Below are 10,269 nucleotides of genomic sequence, written 5' to 3' on the forward strand. Positions count from 1 at the left end.
TTTGGCACGACATTGAACGATATGCTGTACAACTGCTTAGTGTGCAGCATCAGTAATAACATCTAAAGATTATTTTTTTAAAACATGCAGAGGAAACTGCCCGCTGAGACAAATATGCCCCTCGACCAGGCAACCGACTGTGCTGAGAAGGGCGCATTAGAGTTTCAATGCGAGCAAGATAACAACAATAATAATCTTTATTGTCACAAGTAGGCTTACATTAACACTGCAATGAAGTTACTGTGAAAAGTCCCTAGTTGCCACATTCTGGCGCCTGTTCGGGTACACAGAGGGAGAATTCAGAATGTCCAATTCATCTAACAGCACATCTTTTGGGATTTGTGGGAGGAAACCGGAGCATCCGGAGGAAACCCGCGCAGACACGGGGAGAATGTGCAGACTCCGCACAGACAGAGGGCAAGGTAAACCAACTGTGTAGCAGTGTAGCTGCAAGGCATGCACCCAGGTCGACAGGCACAAAAGATATTCCACCACCGTCCCAGGAGCTGGATCATAGTCAGGGGTTAGGGCGTAAAATGGATCAGCAACCCAGGAATTTTGATGAATACCATAGATGCGGGGGAGATCAACCCCAAGGAATGTGTCAAGGGGCTGTTTAGCATAACGCTAAATTGCTGGCTTTGAAAGCAGACCAAGCAGGCCAGCAGCACGGTTCAATTCCCGTAACAGCCTCCCCGAACAGGCGCCGGAATGTGGCGACTAGGGGCTTTAAACAGTAACTTCATTTGAAGCCTACTTGAAATGAAAAATGAAAATCGCTTATTGTCACGAGTAGGCTTCAAAATGAAGTTACTGTGAAAAGCCCCTAGTCGCCACATTCCGGCACCTGTTCGGGGAGGCTGTTACGGGAATTGAACCGTGCTGCTGGCCTGCTTGGTCTGCTTTCAAAGCCAGCAATTTAGCGTTATGCTAAACAGCCCCTTGACACATTCCTTGGGGTTGATCTCCCCCGCATCTATGGTATTCATCAAAATTCCTGGGTTGCTGATCCATTTTACGCCCTAACCCCTGACTATGATCCAGCTCCTGGGACGGTGGTGGAATATCTTTTGTGCCTGTCGACCTGGGTGCATGCAGTGCTAAGCATTGCACCACCTTGCTGCCCTTGAACAATTTCTATCATAATTGTACAGTACTATTCTGCACTTATTTCCTTTTAGTCCCTACCTTAGTACCTTAATATTAGCCTATGAATTACTTGAAGAGATTGAAAATGTTCACTGCTACTTACTCACCAATCAACTGCTTTGTTGGTCCCATGTCGCTTTCTGAACCGATGTTTATTGACTGTGTACCTTGCTCCAGTTGAGCACTAGGTTATTTTGGCTGAGCCTAGATTTCCCAGAATGCTCCTCAGTGACTCCTGGCCAACAGCATTTGTTGTGATGGGTCTCTATCCAGGTGGCCAGAACATTGCCTTGAGTCTCTGGGTCACTAGTTCATTGATAATACCACTAGGCCACTGCCTCCCAAATTTGCCCTGATTCAGAAAGCACTACTTGATAGGCTGGCGGAGGCAAATTCGGCCACCAGGGATTGGGGGGAAAGAACAGGGGCAAAATTCTCCGACCCCCCGCAGCGCCGGTTGGGGACCATTGAAAGAGGCCCCCGCGGGAATTCTCCGCCGGCAACTGGCCGAGTTCCCGCCGGCGTGGTTCACGGAGTGCACTCGGAGTGGCGGCTGTGGAAACAGTCTGCAGCCACCCTGGTGGGGGGTGGGGGGATCGGCGAGCCCCCTGCGGCGATTCTCCGGCCCTCGATGGGCCGAAGTCCCGCCGCTGGGAGGCCTCTCCCGCCGCCGTGGTTTGAACCACCTCTGGTGGCGGCGGGATCGGCGGCGCGAGCGGGCCCCCGGGGTCCTGGGGGGGCGTGGGGCGATCGGACCCCGGGAGGTCCCCCACGGTGGCCAGGCCCGCGATCGGGGCCCACCGATCGGCAGGCGGGCCAGTGCTGTGGGGGCACTCTTTTTCTTCCGTCGCCGACACTGCCTCCACCATGGCGGAGGCGGAAGAGAATCCCCCAGCGCACATGCGCCGGTGGTGACGTTTGTGGCAGCTGACGCACCGGCACATGCGTGAACCGGCGAAGGCCTTTCGGCCAGCCCCGGCACCGGGCAGCGGGCGTTAAAGGCCGCTGGAGCCGGTTTGGGCGCCAGTCGGTGTGGTGCCAACCGCTCCGGCACGAGCCTAGCCCCTCAATGTGAGGGCTTGGCCCCTAAAGGTGCGGAGAATTGCGCACTTTTGGGGAGGCCCGACGCCGGAGTGGTTGGCGCCACTCCGCTACGCCGGGACCCCCCTCCCCGCCGGGTAGGGGAGAATCCCGCCCCTGGGGGCTGAAACTAATTTCAGTAAGGAATTGGAGGCAACTTATTGACAGGAGTATGGAATTGGTTACAAAGTAAGAGACATTAGGAATAATGGATTTGTATGTCACTTGGCAGGGTGTGACTAAAGTGTTCCCTCGGGATCTGGACTGCAGCCTCAGCTTTTCACTCGACCAATCAATGGCTGGGATCCTCCGAGACTCCGCGCCGCAATCGCGTTCGGCACGGGGAAGAGAATCGAGGGTCAGACCTGCGATCAGGTCCGACTCCTTCCTGCGATTCTCCGGCGACCGAGAAATTGCTGCCAATCGCGTGCGCGGGGTCAACAAGGCGCCGGTTGGGGACCATTGAAAGAGGCCCCTGCGGCAATTCTCCGCCGGCAACTGGCCGAGTTCCCGCCGGCGTGGTTCACGGAGTGCACTCGGAATGGCGGCTGTGGAAACAGTCTGCAGCCACCCTGGTGGGGGGCGGGGGGAAGGGTTCTGTCACCAGGGAGGGGGCGGCCCTCCAGGATGGCCAGGCTCTCTATCGGGGGCCACCGATCGGCGGGCACGCGCGATCTCGGGTGGGGGCGGAGCCTATATTGTCGGCGCCGGCCCGCTGTGTGGATCCGCCATGTTGCGCGGGGCCGCAGCGCGCATGCGCAGACCCGCGGCTGGAAGTGCAGGACCCCGTATCAGCAGCCAGATCTGCGTGGAGCACTCCGGGGCCCTGCTGGCCCACTTCAAAACGGAGAATCACTCTGGACTTTCTGCGGGATAGTCCCGAGTGATTTGCGCCCGTTTTCTCGCGGGCGTGGGGAATTCTGGACAATGACTTTGATGATGGGAGAGAGAGAACTGTATGTCAAAGTTTGCTGATGGCAGTAAATGAGATGGGACAGCAGGTGATGCAGAGTGAGTACAAACCTGCAAGGGGTCAGTTATAGGTGAAATGAAAGAAAAGGTGGAACAGATGGAGTTCGAGGTTATCGGGGAGGTAATGTCAGCAGACTAGCAATCCAGAAACCTTGGCTCATGTTCTAGGTTCGAATCCCAGCACAGCAGCTGGAGAAATTTTAACTCAGTCAATTAAGAAAAGACTTTCCCAAAATGGGACTATGTCCCCACGCCACCAGAAAAACGCAGGAGCTGCACTCCCCAGTTTCCTGCAAAAAATAAAAATTTGCCTTCTTGGGGGCCAGCAGGGACCCGAGGAGCTTCATGCAGTTTTGGCTGCGGACGGGGGCCCCCGCACTTCTGGTTTTGAGTCCGCGCATGGCGGCGGCCACCAGCGGCTTCGCCGAGCGCCATGGCAGGCTCGAACCGTGGACCAACACCAGCAATCTAGGCCCCCCAGCCGTGCGGCTTAAATGATGGATCCTTGATTCTTCGGGGTCCGGAGATTCGCCGGAGCGGAGGCCAGGCCCAATTCGGACGGGAACTTCGATTCTCTGCCCCCGTGCCAAAAGCAATTTCAGAGCGGGGCTGCGGAGACTCCAGCCCCATGAATTAAGAGCTGGTTTTGGTAAAAGCGACCATGAAACTATTATTGATTTCTATAAAAACCCAACTGGTTCAATAATGTCCTTTTGTGAAGAAAATATGCCATCCTTGCGTGGCCGGCGTGTGACTTCAAACCAACAGCAGTGGGATTGACTCTTAAATGCCCTCTGAAATGGCCGAGCACGTTACTCAGTTGTATTAAACTGCTATAATGTTTGAAAGGAATGAAACTGGATGGACCAACCACCATCAACACAGGAATTTAGGAACTAGGAGCAGAAATAGGCAATTCAGCCCCTTGAACCTGCTCCGCCATTCACTCAGATCATGGCTGATCTCTTCCTGGTCCCAAATCTCACTCCCTGTCTGTTCTCCATATCCCTTTAACCCATTTTTAAAATCAGAAATATACCGATCTCTTTCTTGAAACCATTTAATGATTCCAATTCCAAAGCACTGTGGGGCAGCGAGTTCCATAAATTCACCACCCTTTGTGAGAAGTAGTTCCTCCGCATCTCAGTTTTAAATCTACCACCTCTCAATCTACATCTGTGACCTCTCGTTCTAGATTACCCTACAAGGGGGTACATTTGGTCTACATTTACTTTATCAATCCCTTTTTTGTATCTTATACGCCTCAATCAGATCGCCTCTTATCCTTCTAAATACCAGCCAGCATAAGCCGAAATGGTTTAATCTCTCCTCAAACGTCAACTCTTTTGTCCCCGGTATCAATCTGGTGAATCTCCGCTAAATTGCCTCCAATGCCACCACATCCTTCCTCAAATAAGGAGGTCAAAACTGGACATAATACTCCAGATGTGGTCTCACCAACACCCTATACAATTGCAACAATGCTTCTCTACTTTTATATTCCAGTATTTTTGCAATAAACGCTAACCTTGGCAACGGAAACGGTAAAGGCAACCCAGCCGGTCGATCCTGCAAAGTCCTCCTTACTAACATCTTGGGCTTTCTGCCAAAGTTTGGAGGGCTGTCTCACAGGCCAGTCAAGTGACATAGTTATCCTCACCAAATTATACTTACAATGTCCCAGACACCACAATCACCATTGCGGGGAATGTCCTGGAACAGGATAGGTCTACCAGAGGTAGTGGCACAGTCAAATATAGTCAAGAGGGAGTTGTCTTGGGAGTCCTCAACATCAACGCTTGACACCATGAAGTTTCAATGCATCCAGTCAAACATGTGCAAAGAAATCTCTTGCACATTACTACCTACGGCACACCTCTTAGCTGATGAATCAGTGTTCATTCATGTTGAACATCACTTGGACAAAACACTGAAGTGGGCAAGGACGCAGAATGTAGTCGGGTGGGAAACATCAATGTCCATCGTCAAGCGTGACTTGGTAGTACCACCAGAGACCAAGCTGGCCGGGTGCTTCAGGACATAGCCACGAGACTGGGGCTGCAGCAGGTGGTGAGGGAACCAACCAGAGGAAAAAATATACTTTGCCTCATCCTCACCAATCTACCTGTCAAAGTTGCATCTGTCTAACAACAGTATTGATAGGAGTGACCACCACACAGTCCTTGTGGAGACAAATGCCTGTCTTCACCCTGAGGATGCCCTCCATCTTGTTTAGCGGGATAAATTATCCCAAATGCTGAAAACAGTCCACTGATGATTATTTGAAAACTTTGATTTGTGGAGTTTTATTCCTGACAAAAATCTGATGTGGGTTTCTCCTGCAGAGTGAAAGTGTTTAGCTTTACTCTGCTGACACAGTGGATTAAACCTTCATAAAAAAATATATTAACCTTGCAAGTGAACATCAAGTGCAAAGGATGAAAAAACGTGGTAAGTTTTGCAGTGAAAACAGATGTGATAATATGTCCTTGAACGTCACAGGGATCAGAGCAGCCAATGATTCAAAGTCAATATTTTTGTGTGGAAAATATTTACAGTATTAATCATTTGGCCTACTCTGTCCCAATCGATATACTTGACTTTTGTTTCATAAAACAGTCCCCACTGCACTTTGTCAATCACCTACACCATCCAGTTATGGACAAATGTGCGAGATCGCCAATTGTTAATTTCCATCAATTCAATGCCACCAAATCCATCGCTGCTGCCATTCACATGCTGCTGAATTTTCCATCCAAATTCCACAATTTGACTAGTCGACCTCCCATTTTGTGCCTCCCATAAAACTGAGGCCATCCAAAATTCTAATGTGCACCAATTTTTGTTTATCCGTCGCCCCTCTGCTCACTGACCTACTTTGGTTACTGGGTAAGCAACACATCGATTTTAAAATTCTCATCCTTGTTTTCAAATCATTGAGTGGTCTCTACCTCCACCACCCACCCCTGCCCCCACCACCCCCGATTCCTGTCTTTGTAATCTCCTCCATAAGACGTAGAAGTAGAATTTGGCCATGTGGCCCATCGAGTCTGCTCCGCCATCTTGCCTTCTCCCCATAACCCCTGATCCCCTTATTAATCAAGAACCCATCTACCTGTCTTAAAAACACAATGATTTGGTCTCCACAGCCTTCTGTGGCAAAGAGTTCCACAAATTCACCACCCTCTGGCTGAAGATATTCCTCATCATCTCAGTTTTAAAGGATTGTCCCTTTAGTCTGAGATGGTGTCCTCTGGTTCTGTTTCTCCTACTATTGGAAATATCCTCTCCACATCCACTCTATCCAGGCCTCGCAGTATCCTGTAAGTTTCAATACGATTCTCCCCTCATCCTTCTAAACTCCCAACGAGTACAGATCCAGAGTCCTCAACCGTTCCTCATACGGTAAGCTGTTCATTCCAGGGATCATTCTTGTGAACGTCCTGTGGACCCTTTCCACACCTGGTCGCTGCCGTCGTGAACATGGCGCGCCAGGTAAGTGTGGGGCCTGTGGGGGGTGGATCGGGGATGGTGCTCGGGAAGGGACGGGCCCGCGATCAGTGCCCACCGATCGTCGGGCCGCCGTCTCAAGGGGACGCACTCTTTCCCCTCCGCCGCCCCGCAAGATCAAGCCGCCACGTCTTGCGGGGCGGCTGAGGGGAAAGACGGCAACCGCGCATGCGCAAGTTTGAGCTGTCCAACCTGTCATTAGGCGTCGCCGCGGCGTCATTGTTGGCGCGCCGGGCCTTGAAGCCAGGAACAAGGCCCGGCGGCCGAGTTTCCCTGTACGGCCCTCCTATCCCCCCGGGGAGGGGAGAATAGGGGGCCGGGATAGGCTTCCGATGCCGTCGTGAACCTCTCCGGGTTTCACGACGGCGTCGGGCCTTGCGGAGAATTCCACCCTGGGTTCTTCAGCATCCTCGACTTTAACAGCTGACTGGACCCTATGCCCTGGAATTCTATCGCTGAATCTCTCTTGCTTTTATACACCACTTTCGTCCTTGAACATGACCCTAACAACATACCTCTTTCCCCAAGCATTTGGCACCCTGCTTCTTTTGTGTTAAACTTAGTTTGATGATGTTGCTTTGAAGTGCCCAGGGGGATTTTACAATGTTTAAGCTGCAATACAAGTTGTTGTTGCTGTTGTTGTAAGGTTCAAATATAATGGCTGATTGCTGGCAGGTTTCATCATGGATCAATTCTTATTGGGGACTTGGGCAGAATGCAATGACAGCGCTGTGGCTCCTAACTGCAGGAATGGATGTGGGCACCATTCCCTCTCATGTGTCGGGAGACATAAAACATGCAATTACAATGCAAATTCTAAATGCAAGCATGACGGGTATGTGTCCACGTACAATCACATGGTGGGGGCAGGCCAGAAATATCCATCATTGCCCTCTCTCCCCCACACCCACCTCCCATATCAACTCACGCAATTCCAGGTCAGAGCAGCTGATTTCTGATTGCTGATTTCCCCTTATCACTACCCTCACCTTTCACCTGGACCATCATCCACTTGGACCCCCATCACTTGTCCACCACTGCCACACCCACGCAAAACCTCCCCCCGACCCCAACTCAAAGTGACAACACCTTTTGAACAGGGCACATTGGATATTGTGGACAGGCAATTAGCTTCTGCAGGCCGTGAGGCTGGGTTAGTCAGTCAGTCCAGTCAGAAAGTCTCCAACCTGGTGTTGAGGGACATATAAAACTGTTGGTTCCTGATGCACTTGAGCTGCCCCTTAATATCTTTCTTGTTGTTCTCCACAGCAGATTATCACCACTGTCTGAGAAGGTCAAATTCGTTTGGCCAAATTTGAAGGCCGAATTGGCTCCACTACTGCAACAGCCAGAGCAAGCACTCACATTTTCTCCTTCCTCATCCTCCAACAGCACACTTACAGTCACTCAGGTTTCCATGGGTTCTTGTGGAGAATCAGTAGCAGAAGCTGGAGATCGCGTCACAGAGGCCTCAGACAATGGGGGAGGCTGTGTCAGCCAATGGCCCTAACTGCAGTTATCAGCCCCAGGCTGATGTTGGGCCTCTATCTCAACCTCTATCTCAGCAGATGCGTTAACAGGCAGGGAAAAACTTGGCGGAGGTGCCAGTGACGAACGGATGCTTGCTTGGCAGATGCTGGAAGAGTTATTCAAGACTTGAGTTCAGCAATATCTCCGGCATGTGGGTTTATGGCTCCTCCATGGAGAGGTTTATCAAATGACCCGCATGTGCACCGAGAATCAAAGACACCTTGGTGTGCATATAGACTGGTCTCTTAAGGGAGCAGAACAGGTGAACACCATGGTTAAGAGCATTAGTGACCATCTTAACACAGCTAACTCTGATACTCTACAGAGATCACTCACCGCTCCCTGGAATGATCCAGAGGCATAAAAATGTAATGCCACCATGAATTCCGAGCGACAGGAACTGGGTGTCCTCCCACACAATTGGAGGTTGCCTCTGGCCCTATCATCTGGCAGATGTTCGTCTCTGCATTGAGAGCCAAAGCCTCATGCAGCACTGGACTTTGGTCATGTCAAGATAGCTGGACGACTGCCCGGACACCCAAGCAGCTGGGTAGTGATGTCTTCTCTGGGGGTGGTCTTCTTGTTGATCCTGATCATCCTGTGCGTGGTCTTCTGCCCGAGAGGGATGTCTGTATCCACCTTAGTTCCTCAATCTTGGTTTCCTCTCCTCCTTGTCCACAGAGAAGGTGCTCCCTCCCAAGGCGCCAATACCCATCAGCATGTCGGTTAATGGGAACTCGTCTGTGCACCGAGGGTGACGGGGGGGCGCAAACCCCTGGTGCCAGCCAACAGAAATATTGTTGGAGCTCCACACTCTCTGGTGAACCCAACACACAAAACATTCTTCTCACCGCACAGAATAACACCTCCCCTCACCCCTACAAGCATCTAACTCCTCAACCATTGTTGTTAGCAGCGGCCTTAAATTTAAAATGATCAATTCAGGTTGGGCTGCCCACCCATGTTGCCCTTGCAACGGGCAAATCTGAGTCAACTGGTGTTCTAATCGTGATAACCACATCTATAATTGTCGGCGGGCGGGCGTGTGTCCGATCTGCCCCTGCATCCGTCCAGTGTAATATAGCTCGCGTACGCAATGACATCGGATGTGCGCCCAACATCATCACATGCTATTTAACGGACTCCCGGGTTGGGCACACACCTGCCCAGCAGGCGTAAAATTCTACACATAATAGGCACCAATCGTTCATAATGGATTTTGTTAACATGTTGTGGGTTCATTTATTAATATAAGGCACAGTTATACACAGGTACAAAGATTGAAGACATCAGGACTGTGTGTGTGTCTGTGAGTGCGCTCTGCTTAAAGCAGAAGTAAAATGGATCACATGATACTTTTCCCTTCTCGTGATAACAGGCTGATATCTTATATATTACACTACTCAAGGTTGCAAAAATATTGGCTAAATGAAACCCATTGCAAATCCACGAAGTAAACTTTGTGAACAAAGCCGGTAATGATATGGACACCTCGTGGAGCCTTCATATAGTCTTCATTCCTACAGCAATTGTACTTGACTAATGGGAATGCTTGACCCCCCTCCCCTCATCCAATGGGCCACAAGAACTCCTCCAATCCCAAAATGGCCTCTTCCCATTAGAACCTTTTATTCTCCAAGAAGAACAACTTTCTTGGCAAACATGGTGATGGACATGGACAGTGTGACCCTGCATTTGGAGCCCATTCACCTACATCCACGCTCTCTCACTCTTGCACTTCCTTCCATCTCCCTTGATGCCCATATGACCCTGATCTTTCCCCATCCATCCCAGACTCAAACAATTACCTTTACCCAGGGCCAATGATCCCTGACCTTCCAACTCACACCCAGAACCCTCTGCCTTCACCCCCCCCCCCCCACCTCCCCACCTCCCCATCTCACCATTGACCTTCCTGCCATCATCCTTGAAGCTGGACTCAATTTGATGAAGTTCCCATCCAGTGAATATTCATGGTACGCAAATGCATGGTGAATGGGTTCCTGCTACTGGGCTGTGAGATGGCCG

The sequence above is a fragment of the Scyliorhinus canicula genome, chromosome 6 (assembly GCF_902713615.1).
Source record: "Scyliorhinus canicula chromosome 6, sScyCan1.1, whole genome shotgun sequence".
NCBI classification, from domain to species: domain Eukaryota; kingdom Metazoa; phylum Chordata; class Chondrichthyes; order Carcharhiniformes; family Scyliorhinidae; genus Scyliorhinus; species Scyliorhinus canicula.